At 36.3% G+C, this 8,695-nt stretch overlaps 1 pseudogene; it reads left to right on the forward strand.

Moving 5' to 3' along the window:
* The first annotated feature begins 1,620 nt into the window (after window positions 1-1,620).
* Window positions 1,621-4,552, forward strand: LOC106330765 (annotated as a pseudogene).
* The last annotated feature ends 4,143 nt before the right edge of the window (window positions 4,553-8,695 follow it).

Below are 8,695 nucleotides of genomic sequence, written 5' to 3' on the forward strand. Positions count from 1 at the left end.
TCTTCACTAATCTTCAGAAGTCTTGAAACATCTGTAGGTGTTGGTGATCATAAGTATTCCTCTGAGAATATTTCCACAATAGCCTGACACAATATTTTTATACTTTCGATTGTTGTTGATTCGCCAATTTTGATGTATTCACCAATCTTCAGAAGTCTTGAAACATCGGTAGGTGTTGGTGATCGTAAGTATTTCTCTGAGAATATTTCCACAATAGCCCGAGAAAATATTTTCATACTTTCGATTGCTGTTGATTCGCCAATTTTGATGTATTCATCAGTAGCATCAGCGGGCAAACCATAAGCTAGCATCTGAAAGAAGGCTGTTGCATTCTGAAGAGATGATAAACCAACTCTTCCAGTTGTATCCTTTCGCTGTCTAAAGTAGTTGTCATGGTCTTCGACAGCATTAACAATACGAAGGAATAAATAAGAAGACATACGATATCTCCTACGAAACATGGTGTCGTTGTAAGTTGGATTCTCTGAGAAATAGTCGTTGAACAATCTTCAATGTGCGCTTTCTCGATTTTGATGGATAAAAGAACGTCCAGGAACTGAGCCTCCATGAATCACCTGGCTGCTTTGTTGATTACGTAGGTATTCTATTATCGCATTGTTATTTCGATAGCAGAATGTATCGCCAATTCTTCTTTCTCATGACTATTAATCAGTTATACATTTTCAGCATCATCATCTGAATAGGATGAAGAAGAACTCAAATATAAAAGTGAATTTGTGAAATTGTAATTCATTTTAAAAGAAGAAACTTAGAGTGTGTGAAGTAAAAATTAAATTTGTGAAAACCAACAAGAACTATATATAGATCATTTTGGAATCACTTTTATTGTAATATTAAATCATATTATTTTAGATTGAAAAATGTGAGGATCTTTGAATCACCTTTTCATTGCATTATCAAATCATGTCATAGTAGATTGAAAAATGTGAGAATCTTTGAATCACCTTTTCATTGCATTATCAAATCATGCCATAGTAGATTGAAAATTGTGAGAATCTTTGAATCACCATTTCGTTGCATTATCAAATCATGACATAAAATATACATATATATAAGAATATTTGAATCACCTTTTCATTGCATTATCAAATCATGTTATAACAAATTAAAAAAAATTGAGAATCTTTGAATAAACTTTTCATTGTATTATCAAATCATGTCATGATAAGTTTAAAATGTGAGGATTTTAATTCACCTTTTCATTGCATTATCAAATTATGTCATAGTAGATAAAAAATGTGAAAATATTTAAATTCACCTTTTCATTGAATTATCAAATCATGTCATAACAAATTAAAAATGTGAAAATATTTGAATAAACTTTTCATTGTATTATCAAATAATGTCATAATAAGTTAAAATGTGAGAATCTTTGAATAACATTTTCATTGTATTATCAAATCATGTCATTACAAATAAAAAAAATCTGAAAATCTTTATTGTGTATAAATAACATGTTGTGTTCTACATTTTCATTCACAACACTGAATCATTATATTTTCTATTGCATCCACATCTGATTTTAACTTTGTTTACAAAATGCCGTTACGTTATGCTGGAAATACTCATGAAGAAGATAGACTTTTATGTCAAGTATATATGGAAATATTTCAAGATCCAATCAAATGTGTTTATCAGTCGTTCGACCAATTCTGGTCTTGTGTGGCATCTGCTTACGAGAACGGAAAAGATGCAAGTTGGAGTGAACGTACAAAGAAGTCTATCCATTGTCGAATTCAAACTATTGAGAAAGCAACAAAGAAATTGGATGCATGCATCAAGAAATGTGAAAACAGACGTCCAAGTGGTGCTTCAAACGATGACATTGGAAGAGTTGTTTTTAGATTGTGTAATATATATCTTACTTACTTTGCAATAATGTTTTAAAATGATATGCAATTTAAACAAGCCAAGTTAATGTTATTGGATGATCCAAAATACAAAGGAGGTTAGAAGTTCGATCATGTATGGAGCATTATAAAGAATTTTGAAAAGTTTAAAGATGGTGACACATCCACAAGAAAAGTATCAAACTCATGTGGTTTCGAAGATACAAATCCACAATTAGAAAATGTTACATTGCTACACAAGAATCTCCCGGTTTGACTACTTTTTCTATGAATTTAGATGATGAAGAAGATAGAATGGGTGGATCTTTGTCTAAAAAACCAATTGGAGTGTAAAACGCCAAACTCAAAAGAAAAATTGATGATCAAACATCACTTGTTATTAACACCTTGGAAGAAGGAAATAAAAACTACCGGAGAAATTAGAGAAAACAAGGGCACAAAGACAACAACATTTGGAGATTCAAAACAAGAATTATGATTTATAGAAGTTTAAAGAAGAGAACACAATTTTATTTTGTGATTTGAACTCCATACAAGATCCTAACGTTCGTGCATACATTCAATCTGAGCAAAATCGAATTTTAGTAGAAAGCAGTGAACAACAACAAGCTCAACAGCCACTTCATTTGGACAATATTTTAACAATCTTAGTGGATCTGGAAATGGTTTACCAAATTATTAAGTGTTAGTTTATGATGTGCTAAGTATTTTTTAATATTTGATTTGATGTTGATCAAGTCTTTTGGTTTTTATATTATTTATGTAATTGTGTTTCATCTAAATATTAGTAAAAAAAGAAAAACATGTTTCTGGTATATTTAATATTTTAAATTGATTGAATAAAAATAATAATAAAAAATTTAAAAGATCAAAAGTGTGTATCAGTCGTTCGACCAATTCTGGTCTCGTGTGGCAGCTGCTTACGAGAACGGAAAAGATGCAAGTTGGAGTGAACGTACAAAGAAGTCTATCCACTGTCGAATTCAAACTATTGAGAAAGCAACAAAGAAATTGCATGCATACATCAAACAATGTGAAAACAGATGTGCAAGTGGTGCTTCAAACGATGACATTGGAAGTGTTTTTTTTTAGTTTGTGTAATATATATCTTACTTACTTTGCAATAATGGTTTAAAATGATATGGAATTTAAACAAGCCAAGTTAATGTTATTGAATGATCCAAAATACAAAGGAGGTTAGAAGTTCGATCATGTATGGAGCATTATAAAGGAACTTTGAAAAGTTTAAAGATGGGGACACATCCACAAGAAAAGTATTAAACTCATGTGGTTTCGGAGATACAAATCTAGAATTGGAAAATGTTACATATGATTCTCCTACACAAGAATCTCCAGGTTTGTCTACTTTTTCTATGAATTTAGATGATGAAGAAGATAGAATGGGTGGATCTTTGTCTAAAAAACCAATTGGAGTGTAAAAAGGCAAACTCAAAAGAAAAATTGATGATCAAACATCACTTGCTATTAACACCTTGGAAGAAGGAAATAAAAAACTACTGGATAAATTAGAGAAAACAAGCGCACAAAGACAACAACATTTGGAGATTCAAAACAAGAATTATGCTTTATAGAAGTTTAAAGAAGAGAACAAAATTTTATTTCGTGATTTGAACTCCATACAAGATCCTAACGTTCGTGCATACATTCAATCTGAGCAAAATCGAATTTTAGTAGAAAGGAGTGAACAACAACAAGCTCAACAGCCACTTCATTTGGACAATATTTTAACAATCTTAGTGGATCTGGATATGGTTTACCAAATTATTAAGTGTTAGTTTATGATGTGCTAAGTATTTTTTTAATATTTGGTTTGATGTTTATGAAGTCTTTCGGTTTTTATATTATTTATGTAATTGTGTTTCATCTAAATATTAGTAAAAAAAAAGAAAAACATGTTTCTGGTATATTTAATATTTTAAATTGATTGAATAAAAATAATAATAAAAACTTTAAAAGATCTCAAGATCAAAGGTGTGTATCAGTCGTTCGACCAATTCTGGTCTCGTGTGGCAGTTGCTTACGAGAACGGAAAAGATGCAAGTTGGAGTGAACGTACAAATAAGTCTATCCATTGTCGAATTCAAACTATTGAGAAAGTAACAAAGAAATTGCATGCATGCATCAAACAATGTGAAAACATATGACATTAGAAGTGTTTTTTTTAGTTTGTGTAATATATATCTTACTTACTTTGCAATAATGTTCTAAAATGATATTCAATTTAAACAAGGCAAGTTAATGTTATTGGATGATCCAAAATACAAAGGAGGTTAGAAGTTCGATCATGTATGGAGCATTATAAAGAACTTTGAAAAGTTTAAAGATGGTGACACATCCACAAGAAAAGTATCAAACTCATGTGGTTTCGGAGATACAAATCCACAATTGGAAAATGTTACATATGATTCTGCTACACAAGAATCTCCAGGTTTGGCTACTTTTTCTATGAATTTAGATGATGAAGAATATAGAATGGGTGGATCTTTGTCTAAAAAACCAATTGGATTGTAAAAAGCCAAACTCAAAAGAAAAATTGATGATCAAACATCACTTGTTATTAACTCCTTGGAAGAAGGAAATAAAAACTACCGGAGAAATTAGAGAAAACAAGCGCACAAAGACAACAACATTTGGAGATTCAAAACATATGTAGTATATAAAAGGATAGTGTAAGGGTTAAAATAGATAGGATCCTGCTTTATACTTTAATAGTATAGATATAAGTTCCAAATGCATGTCAATTTTTGCGTGGTGCAAGATTTGGTATAGATTTTGTTTGCTCTGATTATAAAATAGCTAGCCAAAATGTGACATTTCATCTACTGTTGTCGTTTTCAATATCACGTTGGTGGATATAAAAAAAACTAAAAAAGATCTAGCCAGATCTTCAATAGTAGTATCCACTAATCATCTTTGTAGTCTTTATGTCAATTCTGAAAATTTTTAAAAGTTTCCCGAGACTGATTTGATCAAGATTTGTGCTAAATGTTTTTATAGTCGTGTAATGATCACGAAAGTTGAAGCATCCTTGTTGGTTATGTATCTGTAAAAAAAGAGAGAGTAAACGTTGCCTAGTATAAAATTACCGGTAAAGATATCATTTACTGACCCTGAATTTGATGAGTGAAGGTATATGTGGTTTGATCTGTTGTTATCAAGGAAGAAGAAGATATAAGCTTAACTGAAAACGTGTACACCTTGATGAGTGAACATTTTATGTTATTGAAATGATTTGGTAATGGTTTACATTTAGAAGCACCTAACCACGTTTTGACATTCTATCCTCTGTTGTATTAAAAATCAGGTGAGTGTTATAGAAAGTGAAAATGAGTTTGACCAAATCTTCCATAGTGGTATCAGGAGGAAGATATGTATATATATATATATATATATATATATATAACGTTATACAATGATAATTTTCTCCTTATGCCACCTATCATAATCAGAAAAAGTATCGTGAGACTTTTTTTTTTGGCATCAAAAACTCCATAGTTTTATTACAATGATTCCAACCAAGCAGTGTCAAGCACTATCCAAGTTGGGACCTCAGAGTTTACATGGGGAAAACAAAGACCGCGAGACCGGGCACCTTTCGCAAGGCGATCAGCTCGGAAATTCTGAGAACGAGGAACAAAAGATATAGAGCAACAAATAAATTTAGAACGGAGCTCGATAAAATCATCAAACTCGGCCATAAGACTAGGCCATTCTTCTTCTTCTTCGATAAGCTTAACCAGTTGAAGACAATCTGATACGAAAGCCATCAAAATGTAACCGAGAACAAGTGAGGATCTCATTGGCCACAGCAGAGCGTTAAACTCAGTGTGTAGAGGGGACAAAACTCGATTACTAGCAAATGAACCGAAAATTGTATTCCCATCCTTGTTCTCGATCACAAAACCTCCTCCATAACGTAAATTGTTATCCTTCCAAGAAGCATCAAACCTGCAACACGGCCGCTGTGGGATAGAGTGATGTGCTAGGGGCTGGTGGCCTTCATTTTCATCCATCACCGTTGAGATAACGTTCGCAAGCCTCCAGCTAGCTGCCTCTGATGTCGCAGATTGCAAGATCTCCGTAGGTGATATTTCTTTCAGTTCGAACACCATGTCGTTTCGCGCCTTCCATATAAACCAGAGGATCCATGGGTAGCGCGCCAGGTCCTCCGGTGAGCTATCCTGGTTCTGCCATTTATTCAACAGGAAGTCAAAATTACTGAGCAGAGATGAGCTCGGGAATACTCCCGGAGTGGTGGTGGGCAGCGTTGCGAGAGCCCAGGTTTGTCTTGCTGACGGACATTCAAACAGCATGTGGTTTGTCGTCTCGTCCTCGTACCCACACCTTGGGCACGTCCTGTCCGAGCTGCAATGGCGTTCTACGAGGCGGCTGCGCACAGGAACACAATTCGATATAGCTTGCCACATAAAATGTTTGATCTTTCTCACTGTTTTCACCGACCACACTTTCCCTAGCAGTCCGGTGGTGCTGGGTTCAGAGACGATCTGCGGCTCCAGTTCCTCTTCAAGGCGACATGCTTCAACGTATCCAGTTTTGACAGAGTAAGCTCCCGACTTGGTATGGCTCCAACAGTAGCTATCCACCTTAAAAAACCTACTGATTTTGATGCTGCAAATCAGCGGAATATCTTCAGGGTCAAACAGAGCTCTCGACGAATCACTCTTCCATGTCTTAGTATGGCGGTCAATCAGTTCGTGGACCAGCAGATTTGGGTTCTGTATCGGTCTTACTCCACAAGGGGGTATGGCTGGAACCCCAGGGATCCAAGGTTCATCCCATACCCGAGTATTGTACCCGAGCCGATTGATTTCCTCAGTCCTGATTTTAGTAAGGGTCTGCCCGCCATCATGCTACGCCATACATACGATGGCGAGCTCGCTTTCTCGACAGTTATCGGATTAGTGTTGCGAAAATATCTGCCTTTCAGGACTCTCGCCAAGAGGGAGGAGGGATATTGGATTAGCCTCCATAGCTGCTTTGCAAGCAGAGCAAGATTGAAATTTTTGAGGTCTCTAAATCCCAAGCCACCCTTCTCCATGGGTATACAGATTTTCTTCCACGCAATCCAATGCAATCCACGGTTATTTTGCTTCGTACTCCACCAGAATCTTGCAATTGCGCTGGTCAGTTTTTTAATAGTATCCTACGGTAAGAGGAAGCACAACATCACATAAGACGGGAGAGCCTGTGCAACTGACTTGATGAGAACTTCCTTGCCACCTTTAGACAGAAGTTTGGCGGACCAGGAGTTTAAATGCTTTATTAGTCGCTCCTGGATGAATGCGAAGGCCTGTTTATTGGAGCCGCATTTTTTTTTCAGCCAGTCCGAGGTACATCCCCATACCTCCGTCCCGCGAAATACCTAGCGCTCCTTTGATTTTGTTTTTAAGCTCTGCAGAGATTTTACTTCCAAAAAAGACTGAAGATTTAGCTACATTTAGCTGCTGAACCGACGCTTTGCCATAATATTCGATTATACGCATAAGTTCTCTGCATTGGTTTGTGTCTGCTTTGCAAAAGAATAGACTGTCATCGGCAAAGAGGAGGTGAGATATCGGTGGGCTATCTCTCGCAACTTTCAGTCCTGTAATCCGTCCTTCTCTTTCCGCCCCATTAATCTGGGAGATGAGCGCCTCATTAAGGATAATAAAGAGGAACAGAGAGAGCGGGTCTCCTTGGCGAATAGCCCTAGAGGGTGTGATATTGCCTTTTGGTTCTCCATTGATAAGCACATTGTATGATACAGACGATATACAAATGTGTATCCACGATATCCATCTATCACAGAAGCCTAGTTTACACATCAGAGCTTCCAAAAAGGACCATTCCACTCGATCATAAGCTTTACTCATATCGGTTTTGATAGCAACAAATTTGGCCTTGCAGCTCGGGTTAGTCCTTAAGGCATGGAAGACTTCCTGAGCCACTAATATGTTATCTGTGATCAATCTCTTAGCCACAAAGGCTGATTGCGTCTCCGAAATCAAAGTCGGGAGAAAAAATTTCAGTCGCTTGCTCATAATTTTCGAGATGATTTTATAGCTTACATTACATAAGCTGATCGGTCGAAATTCCGTCATCTCGCATGGACGATCTGTCTTAGGGATCAGACATATATTCGTTTGGTTGAGCCTTGCATCGAGTATATCAGCTGAGAAAAATTCTTTCACCGAGCGGAAGATTTCACCTACAGTAATTCCCCATAATTTTTGAAAAAACAGGCTCGTCATGCCATCGGGGCCAGGGGTTTTATCCGGGTTTATATCAAAGAATGCCTTTTTTTATCTCATCATCTGATGGAGCACGAGTAAGAGAGTCATTGATATCCAAAGAAACTTTCTCAGAAACGTACCGAAGGGCATCATCAAAGTTACCCGGATTGGAGGTGGTAAATAGTGTAAATGTGATAACTTAATCGTATTCATTAACGTAGATGTACAATATATACTGAGTACAATACACAACTAGGTCTAGAGTATTTACATAAGTAGTCCTCATAGTCTCTATCTCTTACATTCCCCCTCAAGATGGAGGCAGGTGTGTGACTCCAATCTTGGATGATAGCTCAGTAAAGCGCGGTCCTGAGAGAGGTTTGGTCAGTGCATCATCAAGCTGGTCCTTGGTGGAGATGTGGCTCACGCGAAGGATGCCTGACCGGACATTATCGCGGATGAAGTGATAGTCTAGAGCAAGGTGCTTCATGCGGGAGTGAAAGATAGGATTTGCAGAGAGATATGTCGCTCCCACATTGTCACAGTAGAGAACAGGAACCGTCGGTAAGG

This window comes from Brassica oleracea, chromosome C3 (genome assembly GCF_000695525.1).
Source record: "Brassica oleracea var. oleracea cultivar TO1000 chromosome C3, BOL, whole genome shotgun sequence".
NCBI classification, from domain to species: domain Eukaryota; kingdom Viridiplantae; phylum Streptophyta; class Magnoliopsida; order Brassicales; family Brassicaceae; genus Brassica; species Brassica oleracea.